Consider the following 10158-nt stretch of genomic DNA (forward strand, 5'->3'; position numbering starts at 1 on the left):
GATTAAACATCAGTTGTATCAGTATCAAAAACCTAGTAATAATAACAAATAGCCTACATTTATTGGACATTTGATATGTGCCAGGCACTGTAATAAGTGCTTTATGTACATTTATTTCACTTAATCTTACAAAAACCCAATGAGGATGGCTCTGTTGTTCTTACATTTGTCATATGACAACATCAAGTCACAGGACAGAGAAGTAGATTGTTGAACCAGGATTTGAACCTTGACTATCTGGCTCAAGAGCCTGCAGTAGTTATTATTACACTATACTATGCTTCAAAATAGAAGAACAAATTATACTGGGTTAAAAAGAATAGGGTAAAAACCATTCACTCCCTTCTCTATCTTATCTACAAATTGAGAGGATTCAACTGAAATGCTACCTCCTACACCCAGTCCCAGCAAGAAGCCATCATTTTATTTTATTTTATTTTATTTTATTTTATTTTATTTTATTTTATTTTATTTTATTTTATTTTATTTTATTTTATATTGCTCCATGTATTGACCTTTCTGAAGGCACTTTTAACTTTCAACCTAGAATGTAGGGTTCCATGTAAACAGGGACTAAGATCTCATATCTATGATTTATTTCTTTTCTACCTTAGCCATAGCCTGCATTAACAAAGAGCGTTGAATACTATAGTTGTTCATTAAGTGTCTGTTGAGTAAATTTGAAGAATAAAATGGGATCATATATAAATTGTTCAATGACTGTTATGTCTCCCCTAGATCATATGTCTCTTTCTATTATGCACAATGCCATAAACATAGCAGGAACTTAATATTTCTTTAAAATGTTGAAAAAGTCCCTAAATTCCTGTACCCAAATGAACACTTGCTTAGAGCAGTAAGGTGTATTAGATATTCTGTAACACTCCTATGAAGGTCACCTCCACACAGAGTCAATATTACATTAAGTTAAGAAACCCAAAACAATGACATCTAAAAATAGGCTCCTTAATCTAATATTCTATCTCTCAATCTGATATAGCTTTAATAATAACAACAATGATATCAATAAATATAATTCCTGCAATTACCACAAGTTTAGGATATTCTATTTTCCAAGCACTTAACAGCCATCATCTTATTTAATACTTATTACAACCCTATGGGGTAAATATTTTTATTTCCAATTTATAGGTAAGGTAAAGCAGTCTTAGAGAGGTGAAATTACTTAAGATCACACAGCTAGTAACTGGCAGAGCTGGGATTCAAAGTGGGGCCTCTTGGATTCTAAAAGACTATGACTTTTCTTCTACATCTACTATGTCTCTCAAAGGACTCATGAGACTCTTATATATGTAGTTCAACCCACTACTCAAATGCAGTTTATGTAGACAGAACACCAAATTTCTTATCAATTTTCCCAATTTGAAAATAGCATTATTGTACTTAAGAGCTCAAATGCTGGAATCAGACAAACCTGGGTTTGAATACCAGCTCCACCACTAACATGCTATATATTCTTGGATAAGTTACTTATCTTCTCTAAGCCTCAATTTATTCACCTATTAAAAGAAAGAAAAAAATAGTTCTTCATAAAGTTGTTGTGAGGAAAAATGAGACAATGTACATAAAGGGCTTCAGACATAATAAATACTGAGCAAAGAGTACTTATCTTCGCTACTCAAAAAATAGTCCTGCCTATTTGTAATTATCACACCAAATATCAATAACCTGTCAATATTTTTGTGATAGGAATGAGATGAAAAAGTTCTGGTAACTATTAATTTTTACAATCCAGTGACAAAGGCAAATATAATAAAGTCTGCTGAATGGAAAAGTGGAGACACTGTTGAGGTAAGGCTCCACCAGAAGGCAGGGAGAACAAAGGCCACTATTAAATCAGCCCCCATGCTATGATTCATAAAACAGGTCTTAAGTTTTGAGATTGCCAGTCCTTAAGACTAGACTCCAGACTATGCCCAGATACAGTACAAAAATAGAGGGTTTGCTTGGAGAGTACCTGAGAACTTCTTGAGCCCAAATTAAATTTGAATTGAGACATGGTTGCTGACTTCAACAAATTCAGTTTTATTTCCAATAAAGAGAAAAGTATATATATTTCCTAGATATAAGAGGCCTATTTTCTTGTAATTCAGTAATGTATGGTGAATTTTCAGTTGGTTTACAAAACCAAAGTAGATGGGGAAAGTACAAATTGTAGAATGGTGCCGAAAGAGTATCTGTTTACTGATCTTAACCTGTCTGTGGTAAAGGTGCACACAAAGAAATTTTGGATCATTCTGTACACTCACACCCTGCTAACTCCATTCCCAAGTCAAGAGATATTTTTGATACTGACTTTCTTTTTTTGATACTGACACTCTTCAATACAAGATTGCCTAATCAGAGTCATTTCTATGCATGAATTATAAAATCAATGTATACGATCTAAATCTAAAACTTACCAAACGGGACAACTTTGGGTTCAGATAACTGTTTGACCTGTCTGAGAAACTGCAAATTCAACAGAGTTATTTTCCAATTTGGGGCATTGGACTGTATTCTAAACATTAAGAGATTAGATTAGATATTCTCCAGATCCTTTGAACTCCAAGTTTCCATTGTAAGGTAATGGAGAGTTATATTCTGTGAAGTGTCTGCACACGCTGTGAAGCATGTGATGGAATTTAAGAGAGTAACAACTGACCTCCATTCTTTACTTTCTCCCTTCCTGTTTTGTGCTGGTAAAATATGTTTTCATGGTTAACTCTATTGACATGCAGAAAGGCCACAAGACTCCAAGATTCAGCAAGTCCATAACACACCTTAATTTTGCCTATATAGTCACTTAATTAAACTCATGGGTGCATGAAAAGAATACAAACAACCAATTGTTTATGGTTTGTATTTTGTCAAAAACACTAATTAAAAGTGAAGCAAGTGAGCCAAAACCGGTTTAGCTCAGTGGATAGAGCATCGGCCTGCGGACTGAAGGGTCCCAGGTTCGATTCCGGTCAAGGGCATGTACCTTGGTTGCGGGCACATCCCCAGTAGGAGGTGTGCAGGAGGCAGCTGGTCGATGTTTCTCTCTCATCGATGTTTCTAACTCTCTATCCCTCTCCCTTCCTCTCTGTAAAAAATCAATAAAATATATTTAAAAAAAAAGTGAAGCAAGTGAAATCCAAGATGGGGATTGAGTAGGTGGATGTTACACTCATCTCCTCCCAGGGGGGGAAAAACTGGAATTACAGTTAAAATATAGAGCAAACAACTTGAATAACCAACTGAAGACTAGCTGAAGAGAAGTAAGGATTTAACAAGAATAACCAAGGATTTAGAGAAGAATCCACAGCAAAACTGGTAAGAAGGATGGAGAAGCAAAAAGAGCTGGCTCTGCTTCCACAGTCAGAAGCTAAGATTCTGGAGGGAGATCTCAGCTGCAAATATCCCACCCTGGGATGCATTGGGTCTCAACCCTAAGCTGGGATCCTCAGCCCAGAGCACCAGATCTGTTTGAGAAACCCACATAACATCTGTGAAAATCAGGAGGGATTCTGTGTTCTAGGGAGAGACAGGAGTCTGCAAGAGACACAGGTGCCATTTTAAAGGGCCAATACACAAAATCTCATTTGCATCCACTCACCCAGGACTTCTGTAGAGGGAGGGTGTAGTGAACTAGAGATTTGCAAAGAGAGACTGGGGTTTGAGGCTCTGGGGAGAGGGATATGGGGACAGCCTCCTGGACCCTGTACTGAGTCACTCTCCTGCATAGGAAACCAACTTACTTGGGTGGAGCATGCCTCTACATATGGCATCAACCTGGAGTGAAATAGAGTCACCATCTTGACTCCTTATTTCGCCGCCTTACAGAGCTTGTGCCCTGATAAGGAGTCAGCTGCCTGGACCAGGGTGTAAAGGTTTGGGAAGACTAAAGGAGGAGGTTCAGTAAAAAAGTGTGAGACTGTGGGGCAAGAGCCATTGCCCCCCCTTTTTAGTGAACCTGATAGACACTACCCCCTCATAGGAGATCCCCAAGCCCAACTCTCTGGCCTCTTGGCATCCCCACCCTCCTGACGGCTGGTGGTTCCACTCTGCTGACATCTGGGCAGTATCTGGGATAGACTAAGTTGTGTGGCTCTGGGGTGAGATCCACTCCTCCCACCTTTCCTGAAGCCTGACCAGCATCACCTCCTCACAGAAAATCCAATTGCCCTATTCTTCTAACTCCCAGCAGCACTCCCCTGCTGAGATCAGGCTCCTGGCAAAATGAAATCTGTATTATTTTGTATAATCTCCTCATTTTTAATCAACTTTAAAATAAGTACTGACCAATCAAAACATAACTGCTGGCCACCTCTAACACAGAGATGGCTAGTTTATAATCTCAGACTAGTTTTGCCTCCCTATTTTCAGTTAGAGAAATAAGGCTCAGAAATGAGGGGACTTGTCCATGGACACATACAAAATTGGAGCTGAACCAGCCTAGTTTAATAGTTTAGAACAGTGGTTCTCAACCTTCCTAATGCTGCGACCCTTTAATACAGTTCCTCATGTTGTGGTGACCCCCAATGTCATTGCTACAAATTGAACATAATTAAAGCATAGTGATTAATCACAAAACATTATGTAATTATATATGTGTTTTCTGATGGTCTTAGGCGACCCCTGTGAAAGGGTTGTTTGACCTCCAAAGGGGTCGCGACCCACAGGTTGAGAACCACTTGTTTAGAACATAGAATATGAAGACAGACTGCTTAAGATGAAGTAGCATCTCTTTCATTTACCAGCTTGGTGGCCCCTTGGCACATTTTTCAGCTTTTTTGAGCCTCAATTTTCAAATCTGTGAAATGGAGGGGAAATGCCTTTCATACTAGTGATGGCGAACCTATGACACGCGTGTCAGAGATGACACGTGAACTCATTGTTTTGGTTGATTTTTCTTTGTTAAATGGCATTTAAATATATAAAATAAATATCAAAAATATAAGTCTTTGTTTTACTATGGTTGCAAATATCAAAAAATTTATATATGTGACACGGCACCAGAGTTAAGTTAGGGTTTTTCAAAATGCTGACACGCCGCGCTCAAAAGATTCGCCATCACTGTACTAGGTTGTTGTAGAAATGATGAATTCATATAAATTTAATATAAGTAAAGAGCTATTATTGTGCCTAGTGAATAGTAAGAGCTATAGAACTGTTAGGTTGTTGCTGTTGTTGTTGGCAGCGGTGGTGGTGGTAGTGGTGCTGGTAGAGTTATTCAGAAAAATAATAATGAGTGGTAAAACTAATATAATGTCATTTCTGAGAAGTTAGTTTCTCCAGGACAAATTATTCAGGACATTCATAAGTTGTTAAACTTGATGAAACAAAGCATTTAAATTGATTATTAATGTCTAATCCACATTTAATGATAATATGTTCAAGTTACTTTTAGCTCAAAAACAGAAGGTGCCCAGGAGGCTGCAATATGGCAGCGGAAGGAGAGGGCCTGGCGTCTGGCTGAGTAAAACCACCAATTCTTTTTTTTTTAATTTCTTTATTGACTAAGGTATTACATATGTGTACTCATCCCCCCATTATCTCCCAAACCCCCCACTCATGCCCTCACCCCCCTGTTGTCTGTGTCCATTAGCTAGGCTTATATGCATGCATACAAGTCCTTTGGTTAATCTCTCCCCCTTACCCCCACCTTCCCCTACCTTCCTTCTGAGGTTTAACAATCTGATTGATGCTTCTCTATCTCTGGATCTAAAACCACCAATTCTTGCAACCATCAGGAGGACTGGGAAAACATAATTGGCCTCTGTGATCAGACCAACAAAAGGATTTGAAGAGCCACTGATAGCTGTCCTACTGCTAGCCCACAAAATTCCAGTCTCTGCAGGAATGCGAGGCAGTTCAGGCACCAATGGTTCTGGAGTCATGTATGAAGAACTGTGGGAAGAGATTTCATAATGAAAGGGGAAAGTTCCACGTTTTTTAATGTGTTTATCAAAGTTGTCTCTTCAAAGTACCTGAGGGACAGGGTGTCTGAGAAAGTGAATACCAAGGTTACCGAGCTACTTTATAGCTGGACATTGGCCCTGCCAGAAGAAATGAAGATCAAGGATGCCTACCACATGTTTCAGATACAGGGCATAGTGCAGTCTGATTCACTGATCCCCTCTCCACCATCATTTCCACCCCCCCCCCCGCCACCTTTTTGATGATAAGGATAAATCCAAGCTTTTAGCCAAGTTTTTGAAAAACAAAAACCCAGCTGACCTGCAAGAGGCTAATAAGCTCATCAAGTCCATGGTGAAGAAAGATGAGGTGCACATCCAGAAGATTAACAAGCATTTGCAAACTATATAGGAGGTTAATAACAATGTGAGGCTGCTCAGTGAAATACTACTTCATTACAGCAAAGAGGATTCATCAGAGGCAGATAAAAAGCACATGAAGGAGCTATTTGATCAGTGTGAGAATAAAAGGCGGATGTACTCAAACTAGCCAGGGAGATAGAGAACAATAGTTTGGGGGACATCCTGAGAGTCAGTGACAAGCAGGTCACAAACTCAGATAAAACAATCATTGAAGGGCAGGTCATCAGTGGTGAGGTGGCCACCTCAAAATGCCTGACTGTGAAGGAAACTACCACTCCAGTAACCAAGGTACACTCATTGATCTTGTGGAGTTAGCTACAGCACACAGCTCATCTCCAGTATGGTCCCAGCCCCCAGCCCGGCTTCCTCGGGCATTCCTTTCTCCCTCCACTTCCCTAGACCTCAGGACCTGGGTACAGCCACTAGTCTAGCCAGGCCAAGCCCCCTCCCCTCAGGGCCTAACAACACAAGCAAACCCTGTTTGCTGGATGAGGAGCTGCTCTGCTTGAGCCTCACTGACCCAGCCCCTAGGGCTCCTCCCAAAGAGTCAGCTGGAAACAGCCAGTGGCCCCTATTCCAGAATGAAGAGTCAAACCTGCCAAAACCGGTTTGGCTCAGTGGATAGAGTGTCGGCTTGCAGACTGAAAGGTCCCAGGTTCGATTCCGGTCAAGGGCATGTACCTGGGTTGCGGGCACATCCCCAGTAGGAGATGTGCAGGAGGCAGCTGGTCGATGTTTCTCTCTCATCAACGTTTCTAACTCTCTATCTCTCTCCCTTCCTCTCTGTAAAAAATCAATAAAATATATTTTAAAAAAAAAAAGTCAAACCTGGTCTTCTTCAGCTCTAAACCTGGGACTGCTGTCTGTAGCCCCTTAGACAGGCCTATCCTCCAGCCCTTAGCAACCCCTACAGGCAATTCCCAAGCTTTACTTCCACCCACCTTCCCAGTTCCTGTGGTCTCAGCCAGCATTTCTCCTCCAAAAGCAGGCTTTTTGTTCCCCACTGGACTGACCTCAGCTTTGGCCCCAAAGACTGAACCCACAGCCCCTGGATACCATGGCTCATCTTTGGGTGACAGCACCCTACACCAGCTGGATGCCCTTGATTAACTTCTAGAAGAAGTCAAAGCAACCTCAGGCCTGGTGAAACCCACGTCCTCCAGCTTCTTACCCAGGGCCACCACCTCTCATCTGATCCCCACCAGCATCTCAGCTAGGCTTTTCCTGCCAATCTCATGGGTCCTCACAGTCCTCTCTTCCAACTACCTGTCTTCCTGTCCCAAGGGAGCCCCATGAAGGGCCCTGAGCTTTCTTTGGGCAGTGTCCATGTCTCCCTGGAATCTGTCAAGCCTAGCAATGCCCTTTCTGTTACAGCCTATCATAAAAACAGCTTCCACATCCTCTTTCACTTTGCCAAGGGGTGTCAGTCAGGAAAGGCTGTTGTGCTGGTGGTGGTTGTGTCCATGCTGAATATGGATCCCATGCCTATCAACAGCATTGTGCTGCAGGTCACACATCAATGACAGTGAAGTTGCTGCCACCCTATGGGACAAAACTCCCTCCATTTAGCCCCTTCCAGTACCTACAGCCATCACCCAGGTCATGCTGCTGGCTAATCTACTGAAGGTAAAGGCAAAGTTTCAGTATAGGCTGACCTTCACCATGGGGGAGCAGCTGAGCATGGAGGTGGGTGAGGTACACCAGTTTGGTTCTGTGGAGCAGTAGGGGAACCAATGAGCCTGGAGGATGCTGTCATCTCCACTTTGAAACCCAAGGAGGTTGTCCTGAGACAAGTGGGCTCTCCAGGTCCAGTCATTCTCCATATCCTGACCACAGTGCTTAGAGCTTTGGTATTGAGCAGGGGCCCTGGGCATTGCTGCCAGGAGTTGAGTTGCTGCTGTGATGGGCTCTCCTCCTTTGGTCCCTTAAAATGACCTGTTTTTATGTACCTGTGTGACTTGAAATGTACTATTGGGTGGGATGTGGCCACAAACTCTGCACTATTCCCTTGGGTACACAGACCCAAGGCTTTGCAGGGGTCCTCTAACTACGGCCTGCGGGCCACATGCGGCCTGCCGAAAACATTTATCCGGGCCGCTGGGTGTTTTTTGCCGCCGCTGTGTGCATAGGAATTTGTTCATAGTTGTTTTTTTTTTTAACTATAGTCCGGCCCTCCAACGGTCTGAGGGACAGTGAACTGGCCCCCTGTTTAAAAAGTTTGAGGACCCCTGTTTCCCCCCTCATGCTGGTATCCCCTGATGCCACAAGGGAGGAGGTCTCTAAAGAGACTTGGGGTCTCTCCTCAAGGACCAGGTCCTCACCACCCCTAGAGGCCTCAGCTCCCCCACCCCCACACCTGCCATGCTGCTTTGTGCTCCCCCTTCTGTCAGGATCCTATTCTTACCTCCAGGGAGGTGGGCAAAATCCAGTGATCCCAAATGGGCCTGGGCACAGAGAATGGAGTTGGTGTGCTGCCTTCCATGGCAGCATCAGCATGGAATGGCCACTAGATGATAAGTATATGCTTGTCCTTGGTGGTAGCAGGCTGTGTCCTATGGACATTTCAGCAGGGCATTAGAAATCGAACTTACCCTCAAAGCAGCCCAAACTAAAGATAGAAAAGAAAATGGAAGAGAACCAATGTTTCCCCTTCTCCAGAAGCAGGTATTTGGAGCTTTTGGGGAAAAGTGTGCCTCCCACATGGGAACAGGCCAGCCTGCTCATTACCTCTTGCTTGGCATGAAATAGATTGCTTTCTTGCCCTTTGAGTCTCTGAATAGAGGACAGCTGCCCTCCTCTGCATCCTTCTGCCTTGACTTCCAGATGGCCTGTGGTATGGCATACAGTCAGGAACAAAAGGCCTCAGGGTCAGATACATTGCACTAGGCTTACCTGCTGCCCAGAAACTCTGACTTCCTTCATAGTATCCCTCTGAGGGATACTATGAGCAAGATGTTGGGTCTGGAAGTGGTGAGATTGGGGGCCATGCTTGAATTGAGTCGCCAGATCCTATTGCTTCAACAATGCTCAGCCCCAGCTAGCTTGTGCCAGACTCTATGTAGAGACTCACACAGCTAGTAGGACATAGGTAAAAGAAAAGGAAAGTACTGCTGGAGAAGTAGCATAGAATGACATCCTAGAGGGTTTTAAATGTCAAACTGAGAAACTTGGACATTAGGCTTGGCCAGGCGACAAAACTCTTTTATTTAATAAAAGAAATGTCTGCTCTCATGTTAAGTGTTCTCAACACACACACACACACACACAAACACAACACAAGGAAACTCTGGGAGGTGTTGGATATATCTATTACCTTGATTGTAATAAAGGTATTACAGGTATTTGCATATTTCTAAATTCATCAAATCTTATACAAAAAAAACCCAAGTGTAGTTTTAGTGTATAAATTATAACTCAGTAAAGCTGTTTTTAAAAAGAAATGTAGGCTTATATTTTTAAAAATAATGCAAATGCTACAGAAAAGTATAAAATGAAAACTAAAATTATCCTCCATCTACACTATCCAGAGTCACTTATAATTAAACAGTTCTTGTGCAACTTGCAAGAAATGTCTCCCATGGAATTTTTTTTAAGTCTTTATTTGCTATATACTGTATGTACTACAGTCACCCTGATGTAACACAGCGACTGTATTGCACCATGTCTGGGTTACACAAGTGCTGAAAGCAAAAAGTGCCCCACAAGTACCACCTGACCTGCTTGAAAGGCAACTGAAAAAGAAATCACCAAGCTCTATTTAAAAACGAAGAAAACCGAAATTCCCTTTCTGCCCTTGACAAATATTCATCAGTGTAATATTTCTCATTTGCAC

At 42.2% G+C, this 10158-nt stretch overlaps 1 pseudogene across 1 annotated transcript in view; it reads left to right on the forward strand.

The window, feature by feature from the left end:
• The window catches only part of LOC308511659 (ADP-ribosylation factor-binding protein GGA3-like), a 44204-nt pseudogene extending 36153 nt beyond the window's left edge, over positions 1 to 8051 (forward strand). Inside the window, exons 2-4 of the transcript in view lie at positions 5739 to 5872; positions 5973 to 6933; positions 7221 to 8051. The product of the transcript in view is annotated as an ADP-ribosylation factor-binding protein GGA3-like (transcript). The remainder of the gene's footprint in view (positions 1 to 5738; positions 5873 to 5972; positions 6934 to 7220) is intronic.
• Positions 8052 to 10158: the final 2107 nt, after the last annotated feature.

This window comes from Myotis nattereri, assembly GCF_964212035.1.
Source record: "Myotis nattereri genome assembly, chromosome: X".
In the NCBI taxonomy this organism is placed as follows: domain Eukaryota; kingdom Metazoa; phylum Chordata; class Mammalia; order Chiroptera; family Vespertilionidae; genus Myotis; species Myotis nattereri.